Source organism: Ranitomeya variabilis, chromosome 4, assembly GCF_051348905.1.
Source record: "Ranitomeya variabilis isolate aRanVar5 chromosome 4, aRanVar5.hap1, whole genome shotgun sequence".
Lineage (NCBI taxonomy): Eukaryota > Metazoa > Chordata > Amphibia > Anura > Dendrobatidae > Ranitomeya > Ranitomeya variabilis.
The window spans coordinates 477,964,281-477,986,454 of NC_135235.1; the positions used below are offsets into that span (position 1 = coordinate 477,964,281).

A 22,174-nucleotide genomic window follows, 5' to 3' on the forward strand; every position below is an offset into this window, starting at 1 on the left:
TTGCTTTGACCTCTAGAGGGCGCCTGGTAGCTTATTGCATCTGATGTAGTCATTGAACTTATTAACAAAAGAGCACTCAGTAATGAGCTCCCTCTAGTGGTGACTGCACATAGCCAGAATAGTATTAATTCACTCTGTATAGGGGATTTGAAGCAATGACTGCTATAAGGATGTATGAAAAAAATGAATTAGTGCAGAATGAAGGACCTAAAAATTACATGATTATAATAAATAGAGATTTTTTCTTTCTTGTTGTTTTTCTCCTGGGATGATTTTCATATGCTCGGCCTGCTTTAATCCATAGATCACAATCCAGTGGGATAAACTGCACATTACACGGTGTGATTAGAAGTGAAAATACTGAAGCACTGCACCTCCAATGATATTAGTTCATCAATAGGAGCAGACGTAATCAAGATCAATAGCCCTTATTCTTCCCATCTAATGTAAAGGAACAGGGGGTAGACTCTGCATATGCTCAGATCCTCTGCGCCCAGGGTACATATAGACATTGTGCTGCACAGATCTGTCTAAATTTATCTCTCTCCACCCTGCTCCTCAACCACAGTGCTGGCGTCAGCGGGGAAACTGGAGAAAATGACTATGAATGTGACTTTATGGATGATAAGTATGTGTAGAGATCTCACCTCCCCTCCGCACCTTATGCTTCACAGCAGAGGTGACATATATTATTTAGACCCAGAAGGCCCTGGTTTGTCTGTGCGCTGTAAATATATACAAGGAAAAGAAAAGAACCAATCACATTGACAGATTATGGAAATTATGTGAAGAATATATTGTGCACTCTACACCCCAGAAATTGAATCAGACGCTGCTTGGAACCAACATATGTGCCCGCAGACTACCTATCCAAATGGATGCCGATATAATATATCAGTAAATGATAGTATACATAATATTAGTCACCTTAGCTCGCCAATATAAAAGGATGCCTGAAAAAGAGGAATACCCAGTGCCATGCTATTTTTACAATGGGCATCAATGGCAGATATACATTAAAGGTATACAGATGGCTTCATCTACTGCCTATATTCAGGGCCATACTTCTAATGTATGAATAAAATAGGGCTGATTTATATATCTCCATTTCATACATACAAAATGAAGAATGTATATGGAACATATTGATTTTCCATATCCTGGCGGTCCTTTTTATCATGCTAAGCATTAGATATGACACCGGTTTTTGCTACAAATGATTGAAAAAAAAATTGACCAAAATGATGATATAATCATTTAACATTTGTCTATTAAAAATATTTCTCAGACCTTAAGAAATGAGAGGTTAAATAATTCTCTTGTTCTATTAAAATGTGTAGTGTTCCATATATTAGATATTTTTGAACCAAAATATATAATTTGTAAAAAAAAAAAAAAACTGTTTGGCCAAAATTAGAAATAGACAATTGTTTGGTCAGGAGAAGGTTAAATATTTCTGGTCTCCATCAGTAGCTTGATAAGAGTACCTGCAATACCAAATATTAGCCAGCAGATGGCGGAAATGTAATAGGTGTAATCCAGCCGGCTGAAAACAATGCAGCCCCCACAGTCAGCTGGCAGAGCGCAGTGCATGGCCGGGTAAGAAGGTACAGACAGGTCTGTGGAGAGGAGATGGAGCATGGAGCATCCTCTGCCACCCTGGGATAGGCTGCCACACTGTTACCTCTGCTGCTGACTCCTGCCAAGCACTCAGGGTATGGGCTCTTCTGAGTTTTGGGTTACCTATGTGTATACCAGATGCATGAGGGATCACTTGATGCTTTGTATGCAAGTGAAGGCTGGGAACCCCCTGGCTCAGTTTGTTATATGGGCATGAGGATATGCTGCTTAGATCTGGATGTGAGCATGGGACTCAATGTGGGGGGACTGATGATGCTGAGAAACACATTGCATGAGCCTAAGGTGTAGGCATTATTCTGGGAACTAAAGGGGGTAGGATTTGTCTGCTAATTGTAAAGCTATCTACTCTTCAAGATGGTAGATGCATAATGTGTCATGTCCTGGCATTGGGCACAGCAGTGAACCGTTATGTTCATTTATGACTCTGTATCACAAATCCATTGTAAATGTACCTAGAATCGGATGCTTCGATAATTACAATATCATTTATTATTGCTGCAAATGATGGTGGTATAAGACATGCTACCACCACAGTGCCCATATGTGAGAGCCATGTGTCACCATACATTCTGGAGATAGGTGAGATGCATGGCAACTATAGTCATAGAGTGAGCGCTGACATCATTACACTGGTCCTATATGTAGCGTAACTCTTCATAGATCGACCATAAGGAGTCAAGTGCTATCTATGTATATCATGTGTGTGATATTTTATGTATTTGTACAAATGGATTATATATATATATATATATATATATATATATATATATATATATATATATATTATTTTCTAATGTTACTGTGCCCTATGTGTACACATGTACTCCATGTTATATGTGAGGGATGGTAATCTCTGTACACTACTGAGGATATGGTAGTGCCATATCAACGTATATAATAATAGTCTTAGCATTTTATTAATATATTAGTATCAGAGTAATACTATGGAGAATGCCTACAGCAATGTATTGGTGAAGGAGGCTGGTACTTTTCTATGAGGAGGACTTGTTATTGTATATGTTAATATACTGTATATATATATGTAAATATCATATATAGCCCTGTAGAGGAGTATACAATTCTAATATGCTGTAAAAGCGATGTCTGTACTCCTTTGCAGCCTGTGCATCAGTCTGCATAATATCAAGGTCTATAGACTTTTCGCTATCAGACAATACATCCTTTTCTAAATCAAATACAAAGCGAAACACTCATCCTTTTCCCAATACAAAGGGAAAGGCATGAGATGTGGGAACAGACAGTGCCCAGTGATTACTGGGGAGATATGGCTACAGATGAGGTGATATTAACAACAAGACAGCCTTAGTTAACATGGCAGTTATAGGATGCTGTTATTAACCCACCGTAGGGCTCTGTGGAGCGTGTGATTCCACCCGACTGTAGGTTCAGGTGTTGCTAAGCTGTGCATACATGGTTCAGCTACTTGAAAGTTTTGTTTCTGAGCTTCTCATCGGCTTATTGATGGACTAGGAGCAGCTCCCATTATTCCATAAGTTTATGGGGCCATAAAATGACTTTAGTATTTTGGTATCAGCCCTGGTGACTCTACATGGAGGGAGACCGAGCCCATGACTGTAGCATGTCTGACCACCAGTAATAGACAGGACCCCAGACAGTCATTTACTTTGAAGGTGCGGGTCGCTCTAGATTTTTGTAGATTGTGTTTGATCCATCTTGTTTTAAGTAGGAAACTAAAACTGAAGCCAAACAAGGGGGCGGCGATTCAATTTTGAGACTTGAAGGGAGATTAAAGACATAAACTGTAGATTTGGGTTTGGATTGAGGTTTTGAGATATCCAACTCTCTGAATTTTGCTGATAGGTGTCTCCCAGGGAGTGAGGAACAACAGGCAGTTGGCTTCATTACCTAGATCAGAGGTTATTATTATTATTTATTATTATAGCGGTATTTATTCCATGGCACTTTACATGTGAAAAGGGTTCCATGTGTATATGGAATAAATAGAAATATTTGTATTGCATTCGTTCTTTTATCATTATTTCATTATTGCTATTATATCGTTATTGGTTCAGGGGGAATACTTTCATTGAAGATACCCAGGTTGGGATGGAGATTTATTTTCAAGGGAACACTCCATGGGAAACAAATGTGAACAGTAGATCAGAACAGTCAAACTGTTCGCGGTTTTTTGCCCCTTATCAGTGCAAATCCGTGAGAGGCAAACATTCTGAAAACAAGGAGAGCCAGTATTTCCCCTGAGCTGTGTTACAGACATGTAATTCAGCCAACTGATGAGGGACAAAATACCCAAACAGTAATGTCTTCAGAAGGGCTTCTGTTTGTCTAGTATGAGCTTCTTTGCCAGATTCTGTAGGATAATTAAGTAACTTAATAGGGTTTTGGAGATGTACATGTAAGCTAACAAAGGAAAGGGTTGTGGGACATTATTCCGGAAGCTGGCCACTAGTGGAGGAACATTAAAGCAATTCAGCCTTTGCCAGGTTATTTATTTAGACACAAAGCAATATAATTTCCCTACGAAAGCCTAGAAATTTGCATGCAGACCCCATCTGATCTGAAGGGAAGCATTAGTTATCTTGTAAATATTCATGCATGCTTGGAATATAAAGGTTTTTTGCCAAGTTTGAAGACCATCATTGTGTTCACCTGCAAATGGATTAAAGGGTTTGTACCAAGTTTGGAAGTTGTCCCCTATAAAATAGGGGATAGCTTCCTGATCGGTGAAGGTCCAATTGCTCGGACCCCTATGATCCTGAGAATGCCACTCCGAAGAGCCCTGTCGGAATGGAGTACCCATCAAATATGAACACCTCCACTCGTTCGTTCTTTGTGGGACTACCGGAGATAGCGGAAAGCAGCTGTCAGCTGTCTCCCACACTCTCATTGGGAATAGTGAAGAGGTGAACATGCTCAACCTCTGCTCCATTCAGTAGGACCTTTTCAGAGCCCTATTCTCTGGATCTGTGGTGGGGGTCCCAGCAGTTGGACCCCCAGCATTCAGGAAGTTATCCCCTATCTTATTGATAAGAAATAGCTTCCAAACTTGGCACAAATCCTTTATATAACATTAGGCTGTCAATAAATAAATCTGGCACCTAATTGGAAGGATTTGTAATTAGACATCTACACACAATAGTACAAAACTTATTTTATGGAATGACAAATATTCTTCGAAAATTTAAATGGTGGGGTAGGATCAAAATGATTGAAACACTTGAAGACTTGGGAGACCTTAAAGTGTAACCGACATTTTAATTCTTATTTCATAAATCAATAGTACACGTAAAAATGTGTAATATATATTAACGTAGAAATATACTTCTTTCCCTGCCAGAATTGATCATTCATTAATCCAAATTCTCAACAATAAAGTGCTAAACATCTCATCACATTCACAACCTAAGCAGATCTGGCCAAAAAATTGCAGAAACTGTGCACAAAATGATCAAAATAATAGTCCTTTTAATTTGTTTGGGACAATGACACACCATTTAAACACTTCAAACTTTCAAAAATGCCGAGTGCATTAATGATGGAAGAAACCTGCACGTCTTTGTGAGATTTTACATATTCTTAATTGTTTTAATAGATTCAAAAACTCATAAATGCTAGTAAAAAAAAGTCCAAAAATCCCTAAAAAAAAGGAAAAAAACTTTGAAAAAGCACTAGGGAAACAACAAAAAAATGCTAAAAAGACACTTTTAGGTTTACAAAACTGAAATGAAATGGAGTGATTCTTGAAGTGCTTTCTGCTTGAGAAAGGCAAGTTTTTGACTTCCTGAAAAAGATTTTATATGTTATAACACTGAGGTAGTGCAAGTCATAGCATGACATAGTGACGGATAATTATACACTTTGAACACTAAGGCACTACATGTGACAGCGAAGCATAAAACAAATAATTGCATACTGAAACACAGAAGTACTACATGTCACTCACATTGCAACCTGGTAATGATTATTTACATACTGGGACTTTGAGGTACAATTAATCCCAGCACTACCTAGTTCAGATAATATACACTGGAAGATGCTGCAGGGTGCAGAGAGGCGCCAGAGAGCAGATGAAAGAGTTGCAGTAGGTTGCTGCCTTGCAAAGAGAAGATGAGACTTTGCAAGAGATGGCGCAAACAGGATAATTAGTAGTTACAGGAGGAGGCTGTATGCCATAGATGAATGTTTCGCACCTGTCCCGACTCCAGGGTCGGGCTTCGCTTCCTTCCCTTATGATTGCTGCCCTTTGATGTGCTCCGCATCAGGTTTTACAAGCTGCATGGTATACCTCACTGTCATCATCATTCATGTGTTTTTAATGTCGACTTATACACACATGGTGTATGTGTGTATTTAGTCAGTGTTGTGTTCAGTTATAGGTTGTCTTGGAGTTTGCCGCTATCCAGTTCTTTCAGCTGCAATTGTCTCTACAAACTCCTGCAACTTGCTTCTACTTATTTACAGACCTGCTGATTAACCATCTTCTGCTGTAAGCATTACTAACTGTTATTTAGAGACTGTTCATATGACGCAATCAACTCTGCTAGTTCCTTCAACCTGCATTAATGTTCTGGTTTGGAACTTGTATCTAACCCTTCATCAGCTCTCATGATGTACACTCCTGGCTCCATGACATAGGGTGCATCCTCCTCTCAGTTCTTGCTTGCCTGCAATCCAACATAGCCTAGAGTTCAGGGCCTTGCAGTTGTGCCATCATCCTCAGTCTGTTTGTTCACCCTGACAAGCGGCTTAATGGATCTATCTTACCAGTGAGCCCAACAAGGAAGAAAAAACTCTGCAAAATATAGAGGAGGAGGAGCAACAGGGGGAGGCTCCCAATCAGCGATGAATGGCAGACTCTTATACAGACTGTTTACATAGCATGAGATTATAGAAATCTTTGCTAGTGGAAGATTATGATATGGACATTTTGACAGCTGTAGGTCACCCACTACTGGTGGGTGCAACAATAATGAAATTATCTATAATCAAGTCTTATGCTAATATAACAATAAGCACATTCATGTAGCCTTTCCTATGACAGGCATACTCCCTTTGGTTCTCTGTTATGCAGATGTAGGCTCTTTATGTGCTACCAAATGGTGCCTCTAGGTGACATTGTATTTACTGAACACCTTTTTTTGTACAGCATGGGTTTAGAACATTTATAGCTCATGTCGAGGAGAGGTAGTGATCAGTATATACAAATATGTCTAATATAATTTATGTCTATATATTCATGTATCTGTAGATTATAGCACCATGCAGTTCTCTTTATAACACCACCTTGAATCATGGTGACTTTAAATGTCTGTATATTGTTTATTGCTAGTAGTAGCATCTTCTGCCAAGCAATACTTGGTTGTCTATAATAAATCTATATTATGGCAATTTAGCTGTTGTTTGGGGGCACATATTATTTATACGCAGCAGAAATGAAGATCAAGATCAAGATCAAGCCTTATATCCAGTGAGGACAATAAATTTGTGTTATGGCCATTTGCCTTTTGTACCAGAGAAGCACTTCCAACAGTATTATCATTACAACTAACCGTAAAGGGTATTTCTCATGTATTTAGTTTTAGTTGCAATAATTATATTCATATGTTAAAGAATGTATTTAAAGAGGAACTTCCACAATTTTAGCATTGTAAACTACATAGCTGCACATAGTAGCAGGAATGTAGATGAATGTAGATGACTTTTTTTTCTCCACACAATTGTGGAGATGTAGGGCACCGCAATTTCTGGTGCCAATTTTCCTAATGTTCAACTGGGTGGTTCAATATGTTTTACTCTGTGGACGGGCACTTTAAACCTAATATGGCGCTGTCCAATAATAATAATGCAACGCCATAGGGAAGAAAAATTAGATACCCCCAGCTCTGACCAAAATGGGATGCTCATAGAGGAGGTCATGATTGTGGCAACATGGTCATGTGAGACTTCATCTCTCTGACCATGCCAGCAACTCCTCCCTAACGGCACTAACAGTAATATACATAGTAGGTCTACTGTCCTCGGCTGCTCCTGCAAAGCTCCTATTCTGATGATGCTGTATGCCTCCTCTTCCAGGCGCTTAAATAACAGGTAGATCAGGAAGGGAGTCGTGATTACACAAGATCATGTGAGACACGTGAAGTCTTGAGCGATCATGCTGTCAGTGCCTCCCTGCCGGACCTTCCTGTTATTAAATCGTACAGAGAGGAGATGGCCAGCAACATCAGAATGAGGAGTGCAGCTGAAGACCGTAGACTTACTAGGGGTAAATGCAACACCCGCTAGGGCCATGGGGTACTCGGAACCGGGTCGGACGGCTCTTAAAGGGGTGGTCATGGCAGCAGTGACCCGGTCTGTGGCCCTGGCCGTGCAATAAAAGGGATGAGGGAAATGTTTGTAGGGGATTATTCGTGACGACACCTGTGGTGTTCAGCTAGAGATGGCTGATGCTGCTTAAGGGGACCACTGGGGCCGGTGGTGTTGCAGCTGAGATGGTTTGACTCCCCACAGGTGAAGCGGGGCTCCAGGGCTACCAGAACAGTCTATGAGCGGTTGTGGACTTTGGGGTGCAAGAATAATTGGAGGACTGTAGTCTCTTTACCCTTAATGGTAGGTGCAGTCCGAAGCACAGGTAACAGGTGGTATTGGAGATCCGGGCAGTCTGGAAGCAGTTCAGAATTCCCCTAGCCAGGTGGGGTTGGAAGCCTCCCTACTGCGCTGCTTTCTGGGCTCCTGATACTTGTAGTTCTCCTCAAGTCCCTCTCTTAGTCTGTCCACTTGAGCCTTTTCCAGGTGTTATTCCCTCGTGGTGACTCTGGGCTCTGGTAGGCGGTTGTGCTTTCGGGTGTTAGTTGTGGCCAGGAGACCTGCAATCTCCTGTCCTTCAGATTTGGCTGCAGGGCCTGTAGTTCCCACACAACCAAGGACTCCGGTGTCTGCTCTGTTGCGCTCAATCCTGGGGTGAGCTCAGTCGCAGCTCCACTCCCAGGCTCTCCTCACATGCTTCCTCTCCCTTCACTGACTCACACAGAACTCTCTAACCACGCCTCCAGGCCAGAACTTATAAGGAAGCCACCTTGAAACTGGGTTTAGAACTCCCCCCTCTGATCTGGAGTCAGGAAAGGTGTTGTATGCCATCGTACCAGCTAAAGGAATCCCTTCTTGCTTCCAGGCATGGCATCACCCCCTGTGAGGGAGTCAATGCCAGTGTGGCAACCGGACTCCTGGGGTGCCACATAAGGATTACTGTTAGGGAGGCATTAACAGCTCAGTCATGTGAGACTGATGAAGTCTGAAGTGACTATGCTGGCATAGTTATGTCTTTTTTTATGGACATTCAATTTTGGTCAGAACTGTGGGCAACTACTTTTTCATCCCAAGAAAAACCTACACAAACATGGAAGCCAATGCCACAACTAAGAATAGAGTTTAAACAAATTTTTTATTAAACAATAAAATTTCACACAAAAACGGAGACACAAATGCACAAAATAGTGCCGCCATATACAGGGTAATATGGTTAACAAAATATGTATACAAAAATCCATATACTAGTAACAATCCAAAAAAAGACGCAAAAAAAAAAAAACCGCAAAAAAACCCAATCCAAATTCAAATAACAAGAATAGGGCTAACTATGTAGATGCCCTGGATATATCAACCAAAAAGTAGCGCTAAATATGTACCCATATAAGGATAATATACAGGGTGAAATGCTTAATGCATATGTAGCCACATAGAAATAGTATATAAAGTGTAGTACTTAATATATGCCACATAAGGATAGTATACAAAGTGCAGTGCTTAATGCATATATAGCCACATAAAAATAATACACAAAATGCAATACTTAGTGTATATATAGCCACATAGGGATGGTATAAAAGTGCAGTGCTTAATATATATATATAACTAGCCACATGGGAATAGTATACAAAGTGCTTAGTGCCATACAAGTAGTTGCAATAATGCAGATAAGTAATAAATCCCAGACTATTATAGTCATATCGCTACTGCCATAGCCATACTATTAAAAGCTATCATGGGTAAAAGACAATCCATAGCAAGTGCTCCATGAATATGCGCCTACATGTAATCTATAATGTCATCCCGATGACACTGCCTTTTTAAGCTTGAGAGTCATAAAGAGTTTAAAGTACATGCCCATAGAGCTGAAAGAAATTAAGTGCCCAGTTGAATGATAAGAAAATTGGCGCAAAAATTATATGTTCTGTATCTCCACATCGAAGTGGAGAAAAAAAAAATCATCTACATTCCTGCTAGTATGTGCAGGGATATACAGTTTATAATGCTAAAATTTGTGATAAGTCAGATATGCAGAGACCCATTTCATCGGTGCCATCTCTCTGATCTCTGTAATCGGTCAGTCGGTCTGACTGACCGATCACAGCATGTGATCGCTAGGATATGCTGAAATATCAGCACTTCTCCACATGATCACCACTGGGAGCTTGGCACAGATGACAGCTGAGCTCCTGCGGTAACAACCAGGGCTGATGCCCGCACTGCCTCAGGCTGATTAACCCTCCGAATGTCATGATCGATAGTGATCGCGGCATTTGCAAAGTTGTGAGAGGGAGTGAGATCCCTTTCTCACCCCCATCGGCACCCCGTGACTAAATCACGGTGGATTTGAGTGTTGTCATGGCACCTGAACATGAAACATTGATCTCCTAGTGTGCTAGGTGCGGTGGTTTGTGAGACCCAGCCATAGACAGGGTCTAACAGGCTAACTGCCTATATAATATTATAGGTATCATGCATTACAGTACATCTGTATTGTAATGCATGAGACCAGTGATCAGAGTAATAAAAGTTAATGTACCACAGAGGGACTAAGTAAAAAAGTAAAGATGATAGAAAAAAATATTAAAAAAACAAAAAAAAAAGCACAAAACAAAGAACAAAAACGAATACACCAATAAATACACATATTTTTGTTAAAAGAAAAGTGAATAAAAGTACACATATTTGGTATCACCGCTCCCGGAACAACTCCATCTATAAAACTGTCACACTAGTTAACCCCTACAGTGAACACCATAAAATTAAAAAAAGGCAAAAAATTATTCTTTTTCATCATACCATTGGAGAAAAAGTCAATTAAAATGCAATAAAATGACCAATGTAAATAAAATTGATATAAGCTAAAAATGTAATCTTGTCCCACAAAAAACATGCTGTCATATAGCTCCATCAGTGGAAAAGTAAAACAGATATAGCTCTCAGAATACAGTGATGCAAAAAGAACATTTTTCCTTTAAAATTGTTTTTATTGTGTAGATGCGACAAAACATAAAAAAATTATATAAATGTGGCATTGCTGTAAATATACTGATCTGAAGAATAAAGATGCCTTATCAATTTTACCACACGGTAAACGTCATAAGTCATAAAAGCAAAAACAAAAAGCAGTCTCTGAATTGATGGATTTTGTTAATTCTGCCTCCCTAAAATTGGAATAGAAAGCGATCAAAAAATGTTATGTGACTGAAAATGGTACCAATAAATGACTCAGCAAAAATATAGAAAAATTATAGTTCTCAAAATATGGTGAAAACTTGTTTTTGTAAAAAAGAAGGGTTTTTAGTGTGTGACAGCAGCCAAAACATAAAAACCAATATAAATCTGGTATCACTGTAATCGCACCAACCCGAAAAATAAAGTTGTCTAATCACTTACACTGCACAAACGGTGTAAAAAATAAAACCAATTGTTCAACTACAATTGATTTGTTCATTCTGCCTCCCAAAGATCGCAGTAAGGCTTGGCTCACATTTATCCTGCGCTCTACACTCAGCACTTACACTGGGGTTTCTGGATAAATCTCTGAAATACGTGATTCAGACGCAACTTCTGGCAGAAGATTCCCTATAATGAGGCAGATGGAGACACTGTGGACTCTGCCTGGCCTATGATCCGTCCGTGCTCATCTTTTTAGGCATGCATAAAAGCGCAGTTCACCACACTTTTGTTCACCTCTTTAAACCGGATACTGCTGAATAGAAGCCACACATAGTCCATGGTAACTCTGCTGCCTCATTAGTAAATGGATCCCTAGGTGGTTTCATCCGAATTATGTATTTTGTAGATTTAGATGGAAACCCCAATGTACTGTAAGTGCTCTGCATAGAGCACAAGATAAATGTGATCCAAAATGTTCTGTACCCCAAAATGCCACCAATAAAAGCTTCTACTCAACCTACAAAAAACAAATCCTCACTCAGGTTCACTATCTGTTAACAGAAATATAGGGGTTGTACACATTACTGCACAAAGGTTCTGGAAAAGTGACGTGGCTTTTACCAAAAGAAATCTAGAGAAATCTGCAATCCCAAATCCAAATGCCCCCTCCTCCGGAGCCCTACAGTGTACTTAAACCGCAGTAAGCATCCACATGTTTGGCATTACTGTAGCAGGGAAAGCTCACTTAATTTGCAGGGTGTGTGGCTCCAGAAGAACTAGCTGGGTACAATGTACTGGGCACTACAAATGGCATATTTGCATTTTCATTTGAATTCCCAGGGTAGTGTAATTTCCAAATTGAGGACAATTGTGGGAGATTCTGCAGTTAGTGACTCTGTATATGGAGTCTGCAAACTATTCTACAAAAATGTATTCTCCACAGTACTATACAGTCACATATGGGGTACTGACACGTTCATGAGAAATTGTAAAGTAAATTATGTGGTCATTTTACCTATTTCCCATAGTGAAAATGTAAAATCTGGGGCTAAAATAACATTATCATGAAAAAAATTAAATTTTTTCTTCTTCTATATCGTATAAAATTTTGTGAAACACCTGTGGAATCAATAAGCTCATTGGGGTCACTTATGGGGTGTACTTCCTGATATCTGACACTCTGCCAAAGTGATGTGGCACCCTAAAACCATTGCAGACAAATCTGCAATCCGATATGGCGCCCCTTCCCTTCTGAGCTTTGCGCTATGCCTAAAAAGGAGTTTTGGCCACATATGGGGCATTGCCATACTCAGGAGACATTGCATACCAAATTTTGTGGTCCATTTTCTGCTATTATCCCTTTTGAAAATTAAAAACTTGGGGCTAAAACAACATTTTAGTGGCCAAAATGTAACTTTTCATTTTCACAGCAAAATGTTTCACAATTCTGTGAAATGCCTGTGAGTTTAAAATGCTCACTACACCCCCAGAGGAATTCTTTGAGAGGTGTAGTTTCCAAAATGGGGTCACATGTGGGGATTTCTGCTGTTCTAGAACTTTGACGGCTCTCTAAATGGTCCACAATCTATTCCTAACAATTTTACACTCCAAAAATCAAATAGTGCTCCATCCCATTCAAGCCCTGCTGTGTGCCCGAACAAGAGTTTCTGAGCACATATGGGGTATCCCTGTACTCAGGAGAAACTTCACAACAAATTTTGTGGTACGTTTTCTTCTGTTAACTATTGTGAAAATGAAAAATTTTAGGCTAAAACAACATTTCTAATTTCAAGGTTCAATGTTTTAAAATTTTGTTTCACACCTCTCGCTCAAGATGCTCACCACACCATTCCTTGAGCAATGTAGTTTCCAAAATGGGGTCACTTGTGGGGGATTTCCACTGTTTAGGCATATCAGGGGCTCTGCAAACATCTCATTGCATCTGCTATCTATTTCAGCCAATTTTGCACTCCAAAACTGAAATGATGCTTCTTCCCTTCAGAGTCCTGCCATGCGCCCAAACAGTTTTTCATCACATGTGTGGTATTGGGGTACTCAGGAGAAATTGCACAACAAATTGTATGGTCCACTTTCTCCTGTTACCCTTGTGAAAATGAAAAATTTGCAGCTAAAGCCTCATTTTTTTATGAGAAAAATAAGCAGTGTTTTTCCATATTCATTTATATATAAAATTTTGTAGAGCACCTGTGAGTTCAAGGTACTTACCACACCTCTAGATAAATTCCCTGAGGGGCATAGTTGTCAAAATGGGGTCACTTGTGGGGGGTTTCCACTGTTTAGGCACACCAGAGGCTTTGCAAATGCAATGTGACATCTGCTATCTATTCCAGACAATTTTGCGCTCCAAAAGTCAAATAGTGCTCCTTTCCTTCCGAGCCCTGCTGTTCACTCAAACAGTAGTTTTCCACCATATTTGGGTTATTGATGTACCCAGGAGAAATTGCACAACAAATTACATGGTCCATGTTCTCCTGTTACCTTTGTAAAAATGAAAAATTTGGGGCTAAAGTTAAATTTTTGTGGGAAAAGGTAAAATGTTATTTTTTTTTCCTTCTACCTTGTTTTAATTTCCGTGATGCATTGAAACAGTTAAACTTCTTGAATGTAGTTTTGAGTACCTTAAAGGGTGCAAATGTTAAAATGGCATCACTTTTGGATATTTTTGTCATATAACCCCTCAAAGTCACTGAAAATGTGCTGTGGTCCCTAAAAAAATAGGTTTTGTAAATTTTGTTTGAAAAATTGAAAATTGCTAATAAACTTTTAACTTTTCTAACTTCCTAAAAAGGAAAACAATGTTTCGAAAATTGTGCTGATGTAAAGTAGACATATCTTAAATATTATTTATTAACTATTTTGTTTGGTACAACTATCTGTTTGAAGGGCATAAAAATTCAAAGTTTGAAAATTGCGAAATTTTCAAATTCAAGTTTTCGATATTTCATAAACTCAAATCATGCCAATCAAAATTTACCACTAAAATGAAGTACAACTAGTGATGAGCGAATATGTTCGTTACTCGAGATTTCCCGAGCACGCTCGGGTGTCCTCCGAGTATTTTTTAGTGCTCGGAGATTTAGTTTTCATCGCCTCAGCTGAATGATTTACAGCTTTTAGCCAGCATAAGTACATGTGGGGGTTGCCTGGTTGCTAGGGAATCACCACATGTTATCAAGCTGGCTAGTAGCTGTAAATCATCCAGCTGCGGCAAAAAAACCTAAATCTCTGAGCCCTAAAAAATACTCGGAGGACACCCGAGCATGCTCGGGAAATCTCGAGTAACAAGTATATTCGCTCATCACTAAGTACAACATGTCACGAAAAAACAATCCTGGAATCACTGGGATATGTTGAAAGTTCTGGAGTTATTACCTCATAAAGTTACACATTAAGGTCATTAAGGTACACAGTGGCTAGATCCTTAAGGTGTTAAGCTGGGTGCAACCTCTAGTAGGCGCTGCTCCACTGATTCTGATTGTAAGACTATGTTTACAAGTTGTGTTTTGGCTCAGTTTTTCTGCAGGCAAAAGTCTGCTACAAAAAAGCATGTTTTGCTGCATATTGACTGCATTTTTTGCTGTAATTTGTTGTCTCTTGGGCATGTTGGTAAAGTTTAGTGCCCCTCAAAAAATCATGATGCAACTTTCATAAGGTTTTTGAACCAAAAACACAGAAAAACCACACGTAGCCGGATGGGAGTAGTAGTCCCATCAGACGACGACTGGGTACACACGTTTCATGGGTATACACACACAAACATACACAGACAGACACACGCACATATTTGCCACCCACACACAGAGACACATGCACATATTCTCCACCCACACACAGAGACACACACACACATATTCTCCACCCACACACAGAGAAACACACACACATGTTCTCCGCCCACACACAGAGACCCACCCATATTTTCACCCACACACTCTTCCTCCTTTTGACATCATTTCCCTTTGATAGATCACAGTGTTTTTGGCAGCAAATCCTGTTGTGAATTCTGCTCTTGGGCTCCCTCCGGTGGTTGTTGGTGGTAGTGCAGTTGTCTTGGGGTTGTAATCCGGGCAGGTGTTTCTGCTGATTGCAGCTCTATTAGGTATTTAGGTGTGCTGGATCCATGAGTCCATGCCAGTTGTCCATTGTACTTGGAGGGATTGCATCTCTCTCTGGCTCCTCATGCCCTGCTGCCAATTCAGCTAAGATAAGTGTCTGGTTTTTTGTCTCTGTGCACACATGCAGTGTGCTTTGCAATTCAGTGCAATTCATTGTGTCTTTGTCCAGCTTAGACTTTGTTTGGATTTTTCAGTCATGCTGGATACTCAGGAGATGCAGATATACTTTCTATGTCTTTAGTTAGATGTAGTATATTTGTATTATCTGCTGTGGATATTTTTAGGATTTTAATACTGACCGCTTAGAATTCTGTCCTATCCTTTTCTGTTTAGCTAGAAGTGCCTCTTTTGCTAAATCCTGTTTTTCTGCCTGCGTGTGTTTTTCCTCTTATACTCACAGTCAATATTTGTGGGGGGCTGCCTATCCTCTGGGGTTCTGCTCTGAGGCAAGATAGAATTCCCATTTCCATCTATAGGGGTATTTAGTCCTCCGGCTGTGTCGAGGTGTCTAGGACGTGTTAGGTACATCCCACGGCTACTTCTAGTTGTGGTGTTAGTTTAGGGTTTGCGGTCAGTACAGGTACCACCTACTCCTGAGAAAGTCTCTCATGCGGCTCCAAGGTCACCGGATCATAACAGTACAACTGTCCACAATGAGTTAAATGCATCTCAGAAGAAAGGAAGAAAGAGCCATTTTTTTTTCTGTAGCCTGCTTGGTCTTTTCTTCCCTCTTTTCCTCTGGGTGACTGAGGAGTCTTGTGCTAGCATGGATGTTCAGGGATTAGTTTCTCGTATAGACCACCTTGCTGCTAGGGTACAGGGCATTTCTGATTATAATGTTCAGACTCCGCTTTTAGAGCCTAGGATTCCTACTCCTGATTTGTTTTTTGGGGACAGGTCCAAATTTTTGAGTTTTAAAAACAATTGTAAACTGTTTTTTGCTCTGAAGCCTCGTTCCTCTGGTGATCCCATTCAGCAGGTTAAAATTGTCATCTCCCGGCTGCGTGGCGACCCTCAGGATTGGGCATTTTCCCTGGAATCTGGGAATCCGGCCTTGCATAATGTAGATGCCTTTTTTCAGGCTCTAGGATTATTATATGATGAACCAAATTCTGTGGATCAAGCGGAGAAGACCTTGTTGGCCCTGTCTCAGGGTCAAGAAGTGGCAGAATTGTATTGTCAGAAATTTAGAAAATGGTCTGTGCTGACTAAATGGAATGAGGATGCTTTGGCGGCAATTTTCAGAAAGGGTCTTTCTGAATCTGTTAAAGATGTTATGGTGGGGTTTCCCACGCCTGTTGGTCTGAGTGATTCTATGTCTCTGGCCATTCAGATTGATCGGCGCTTGCAGGAGCGCAGAACTGTGCGCGCTGTGGCGTTGTCCTCAGAGCAGATGCCTGAGCCTATGCAGTGTGATAGGATTCTGTCTAGAACGGAACAACAAGGATTCAGACGTCAGAATAGGTTGTGTTTTTATTGTGGCGATGCTTCTCATGTCATTTCAGTCTGCCCAAAGCGTACAAAGAGAATCGCTAGTTCTGTTACCATCGGAACTGTACAACCTAAATTTCTGTTATCTGTGACCTTGATCTGCTCATTGTTGTCATTTTTTCTCATGGCGTTTGTGGACTCGGGCGCCGCTTTGAATTTAATGGACTTTGAATTTGCCAGGCGTTGTGGTTTCCTTTTGCAGTCTTTGCAGAACCCTATTCCTTTAAGGGGCATTGATGCTACACCTTTGGCTAAAAATAAGCCCCAGTTTTGGACACAGGTGACCATGTGCATGGCGCCAGCCCATCAGGAAGATTGGTGTGCATAATTTGCATGATGCTATTGTGCTGGGTTTTCCATGGTTGCAGATACATAATCCTGTGTTGGATTGGAAGTCTATGTCTGTGACTAGTTGGGGTTGTCAGGGGGTTCATAATGACGTTCCTGTGATGTCAATCTCCTCTTCCTCCTCTTCTGAAGTTCCAGAGTTTTTGTCTCATTTTCAGGATGTATTCGATGAGCCCAAGTCCAGTTCCCTTCCACCGCATAGGGACTGTGATTGTGCTATTGACTTGATTCCAGGCTGTAAGTTTCCGAAGGGCCGACTTTTCAACCTGTCTGTGCCGGAACATACCGCCATGCGGAGTTATGTTAAGGAGTCTTTGGAGAAAGGGCATATTCGGCTATCTTCTTCACCATTGGGAGCGGGATTTTTTTTTGTTGCTAAGAAGGATGGCTCCTTGAGACCTTGTATTGATTATCGCCTCTTGAATAAGATCACGGTCAAGTTTCAATACCCTTTACCTTTGCTTTCCGATTTGTTTGCCAGGATTAAGGGGGCTAGTTGGTTTACTAAAATTGACCCTCGGGGGGCATATAATCTTGTTCGTATTAAGCAGGGTGACGAATGGAAAACTGTGTTTAATACGCCCGAAGGCCATTTTGAATACCTTGTGATGCCTTTCGGGCTCTCTAATGCTCCATCTGTTTTTCAGTCCTTCATGCATGATATCTTCCGGAATTATTTTGATAAATTCATGATTGTATATTTGGATGATATCTTAATTTTTTTCCGATGATTGGGAGTCTCATGTGAAACAGGTCAGGATGGTATTTCAGATCCTTCGTGATAATGCTTTGTTTGTGAAGGGGTCTAAGTGTCTCTTTGGAGTGCAGAAGGTTTCTTTTTTGGGCTTCATTTTTTCTCCCTCATCTATAGAGATGGATCCGGTTAAGGTTCAGGCCATTCATGATTGGATTCAGCCCACATCTATGAAGAGCCTTCAGAAATTTTTGGGCTTTGCTAATTTTTATCGCCGTTTCATTGCTAACTTCTCCAGTGTGGTTAAACCCCTGACCGATTTGACGAAGAAAGGCGCTGATGTAACGAATTGGTCCCCTGTGGCTGTCTCTGCCTTTCAGGAGCTTAAACGCCGATTTACTTCTGCCCCTGTGTTGCGTCAGCCGGATGTTTCTCTTCCATTTCAGGTTGAGGTTGACGCTTCTGAGATTGGGGCAGGGGTGGTTTTGTCTCAGAGGAATTCTGATGGTTCCTTGATGAAACCGTGTGCCTTCTTTTCCCGTAAGTTTTCGCCTGCTGAACGCAATTATGATGTCAGCAATCGGGAGTTGTTGGCTATGAAGTGGGCGTTTGAGGAATGGCGACATTGGCTTGAGGGAGCCAAGCACCGTATTGTGGTCTTGACCGATCATAAAAATCTGATTTACCTCGAATCTGCCAAACGGCTGAATCCTAGACAGACTCGATGGTCCCTGTTTTTCTCCCGTTTTGATTTCGTGCTCTCATATCTTCCGGGTTCTAAGAATGTTAAGGCTGATGCCCTCTCTAGGAGTTTTTTGCCTGATTCTCCTGAGGTATTGGAGCCGGTCGGCATTCTGAAGGAAGGGGTGGTCCTTTCTGCCATTTCCCCTGATTTGCGACGGGTTTTGCAGGAATTTCAGGCAGACAAACCTGACCGCTGTCCAGTGGGGAAACTGTTTGTTCCTGATAGATGGACTAATAGAGTGATTTCTGAGGTTCATTGTTCTGTGTTGGCTGGCCATCCTGGTATTTTTGGTACCAGAGATTTGGTTGGTAGGTCCTTTTGGTGGCCTTCTTTGTCGCGTGATGTGCGTTCTTTTGTGCAGTCCTGTGGGACTTGTGCACGGGCCAAGCCTTGTTGTTCCCGTGCTAGTGGGTTGCTTTTGCCTTTGCCGGTCCCTGAGAGGCCCTGGACGCATATTTCTATGGATTTTATTTCAGATCTTCCGGTTTCCCAGAGGATGTCTGTTATCTGGGTGGTTTGTGACCGGTTTTCTAAGATGGTTCATTTGGTGCCTTTGCCTAAATTGCCTTCCTCTTCTGATTTGGTTCCGTTGTTTTTTCAGCATGTGGTTCGTTTGCACGGTATTCCGGAGAATATTGTGTCCGACAGAGGTTCCCAGTTTGTTTCTAGGTTTTGGCGGGCCTTTTGTGCTAGGCTGGGCATTGATTTGTCTTTTTCTTCCGCATTTCATCCTCAGACAAATGGCCAGACCAAGCGAACGAATCAGACTTTGGAAACTTATTTGAGATGCTTTCTGTCTGCTGATCAGGATGATTGGGTGGCTTTCTTGCCATTGGCCGAGTTTGCCCTTAATAATCGGGCTAGTTCGGCTACCTTGGTTTCGCCCTTCTTTTGTAATTTTGGTTTTCATCCTCGTTTTTCTTCGGGGCAAGTTGAACCTTTTGATTGTCCTGGTGTGGATTCTGTGGTTGACAGGTTGCAGCAGATTTGGGCTCATGTTGTGGCAATTTGGTGTTGTCTCAGGAGGAGGCTCAGCGTTTTGCTAACTGTCGTCGGTGTGTTGGTTCCCGGCTTCAGGTTGGGGATTTGGTCTGGTTGTCTTCCCGTCATGTTCCTATGAAGGTTTCTTCCCCTAAGTTTAAGCCTCGGTTTATTGGTCCTTATAGGATTTCTGAGATTATCAATCCTGTGTCCTTTCGTTTGGCCCTTCCGGCCTCTTTTGTCATTCATAATGTTTTCCATAGATCTTTATTGCGGAAATATGTGGTGCCCGTTGTTCCCTCGGTTGATCCTCCTGCTCCTGTGTTGGTTGATGGGGAGTTGGAGTATGTGGTTGAGAAGATTTTGGATTCTCGCTTTTCGAGGCGGAGGCTACAGTACCTTGTCAAATGGAAGGGTTATGGCCAGGAGGATAATTCTTGGGTTTTTGCCTCTGATGTCCATGCTGCTGATTTGGTCCGTGCCTTTCATCTGGCTCGTCCTGATTGGCCTGGGGGCTCTGGTGAGGGTTCGGTGACCCCTCTTCAAGGGGGGGGTACTGCTGTGAATTCTGCTCTTGGGCTCCCTCCGGTGGTTGTTGGTGGTAGTGCAGTTGTCTTGGGGTTGTAATCCGGGCAGGTGTTTCTGCTGATTGCAGCTCTATTAGGTGTTTAGGTGTGCAGGATCCATGAGTCCATGCCAGTTGTCCATTGTACTTGGAGGGATTGCATCTCTCTCTGGCTCCTCATGCCCTGCTGCCAATTCAGCTAAGATAAGTGTCTGGTTTTTTGTCTCTGTGCACACATGCAGTGTGCTTTGCAATTCAGTGCAATTCATTGTGTTTTTGTCCAGCTTAGACTTTGTTTGGATTTTTCAGTCATGCTGGATTCTCAGGAGATGCAGATATACTTTCTATGTCTTTAGTTAGATGTAGTATATTTGTATTATCTGCTGTGGATATTTTTAGGATTTTAATACTGACCGCTTAGAATTCTGTCCTATCCTTTTCTGTTTAGCTAGAAGTGCCTCTTTTGCTAAATCCTGTTTTTCTGCCTGCGTGTGTTTTTCCTCTTATACTCACAGTCAATATTTGTGGGGGGCTGCCTATCCTCTGGGGTTCTGCTCTGAGGCAAGATAGAATTCCCATTTCCATCTATAGGGGTATTTAGTCTTCCGGCTGTGTCGAGGTGTCTAGGACGTGTTAGGTACATCCCACGGCTACTTCTAGTTGTGGTGTTAGTTTAGGGTTTGCGGTCAGTACAGGTACCACCTACTCCTGAGAAAGTCTCTCATGCAGCTCCAAGGTCACCGGATCATAACAAAATCCGCAGCAAATCAGCAAACTTTTTTACACCTGCGTTTTTGCTGCGGATTTGACTGACTCAATGGAAGTCAATGGGTGTAGAAACGCTGCAGATCTGCAAAAAGAATTGACATGCTGCAGAAAATAAAACGCTGCAAATAAGAATGGAAATTTCCGGATCACGTGCACAACACTTCAGGAATGTCATTGATTAACATTGCTTAAGTAATCCATTGCGTTTTTGGAGCATTTTCGCACGTAAAAAAACGCTGCGAAAACGCATCAAAAACGCATCGTGTGCACATAGCCTTAAGCTGCTGAAATGAATAGAAGTAAATTGAAATGTCATAGTCTGTTACAGTCTCCAGGAGGTACCATAGTAGAACCCACTCACCCAGAGACCAGTGCGTTCAAGAACTTTAAAAGGTTTGTCCCCTTTCAGGGACTATTAATCTCAATTTTTATCAAAACAAAGGGTGCTAAACTCACTGTCCCTGGGTCCACTGGTGAATCTCAGCTGCAGCTCCCAGTGTCTGGCATTGGCTGTGGTGCTGGAGTAACGTTGACAGTGTGGCAATCAGTGAGGTCAGCAGTTATGCCAATGTAGACAGAACTTCCCTATCAGAGCTTCTGAGCTCACTGATTGACTGCCGTGCTGTCTACCAAGACATTCAACTATGGGTTGAACTAGATGGACTTAAAATCTTCCTTCAACTTTAATAACTGTGTTACATTTTATTCACCGTTGACTCGGGTACGGTGAGAATTGCGCTGTTTGTGCTTTAATACTAAACTTTGTCCAAGGACCAATATTTTCTGAAAGAGGACAATCCTTTAATAGAGTATATAGTATATAGTGTTACTATCCTGCCTTATCTAGGCCAACAGTACAACAAAGGTTCCCACCCTCTAATGATGAGATGACTCTGTTCATTTAGTCCCAATCTCTACAGCAAAACAGAGCTACAGAATACAGAAAACAAAAGCTAAAAAAATGACTGGACTGCTCTAATGTAATTATTTAAAGATTTTTATCTGAATAGCCCAGTAAAAAAATAGGAAGAAAACTTGTTTAAAAATAAACTCAGAATAAAAATAATGCAAACGTAATTTAAGCGTCATGTTATTTCTGATCA

The 22,174-nt window shown here is 41.2% G+C and overlaps 1 protein-coding gene across 1 annotated transcript in view; it reads left to right on the forward strand.

Moving 5' to 3' along the window:
• Positions 1-1,566: 1,566 nt before the first annotated feature.
• MGAT5B (alpha-1,6-mannosylglycoprotein 6-beta-N-acetylglucosaminyltransferase B) overlaps positions 1,567-22,174 on the forward strand; it is a 248,464-nt gene continuing 227,856 nt past the window's right edge. Inside the window, exon 1 of the mRNA XM_077251849.1 lies at positions 1,567-1,715. The gene's annotated coding sequence lies outside the window, so the exon portion shown is untranslated. The remainder of the gene's footprint in view (positions 1,716-22,174) is intronic.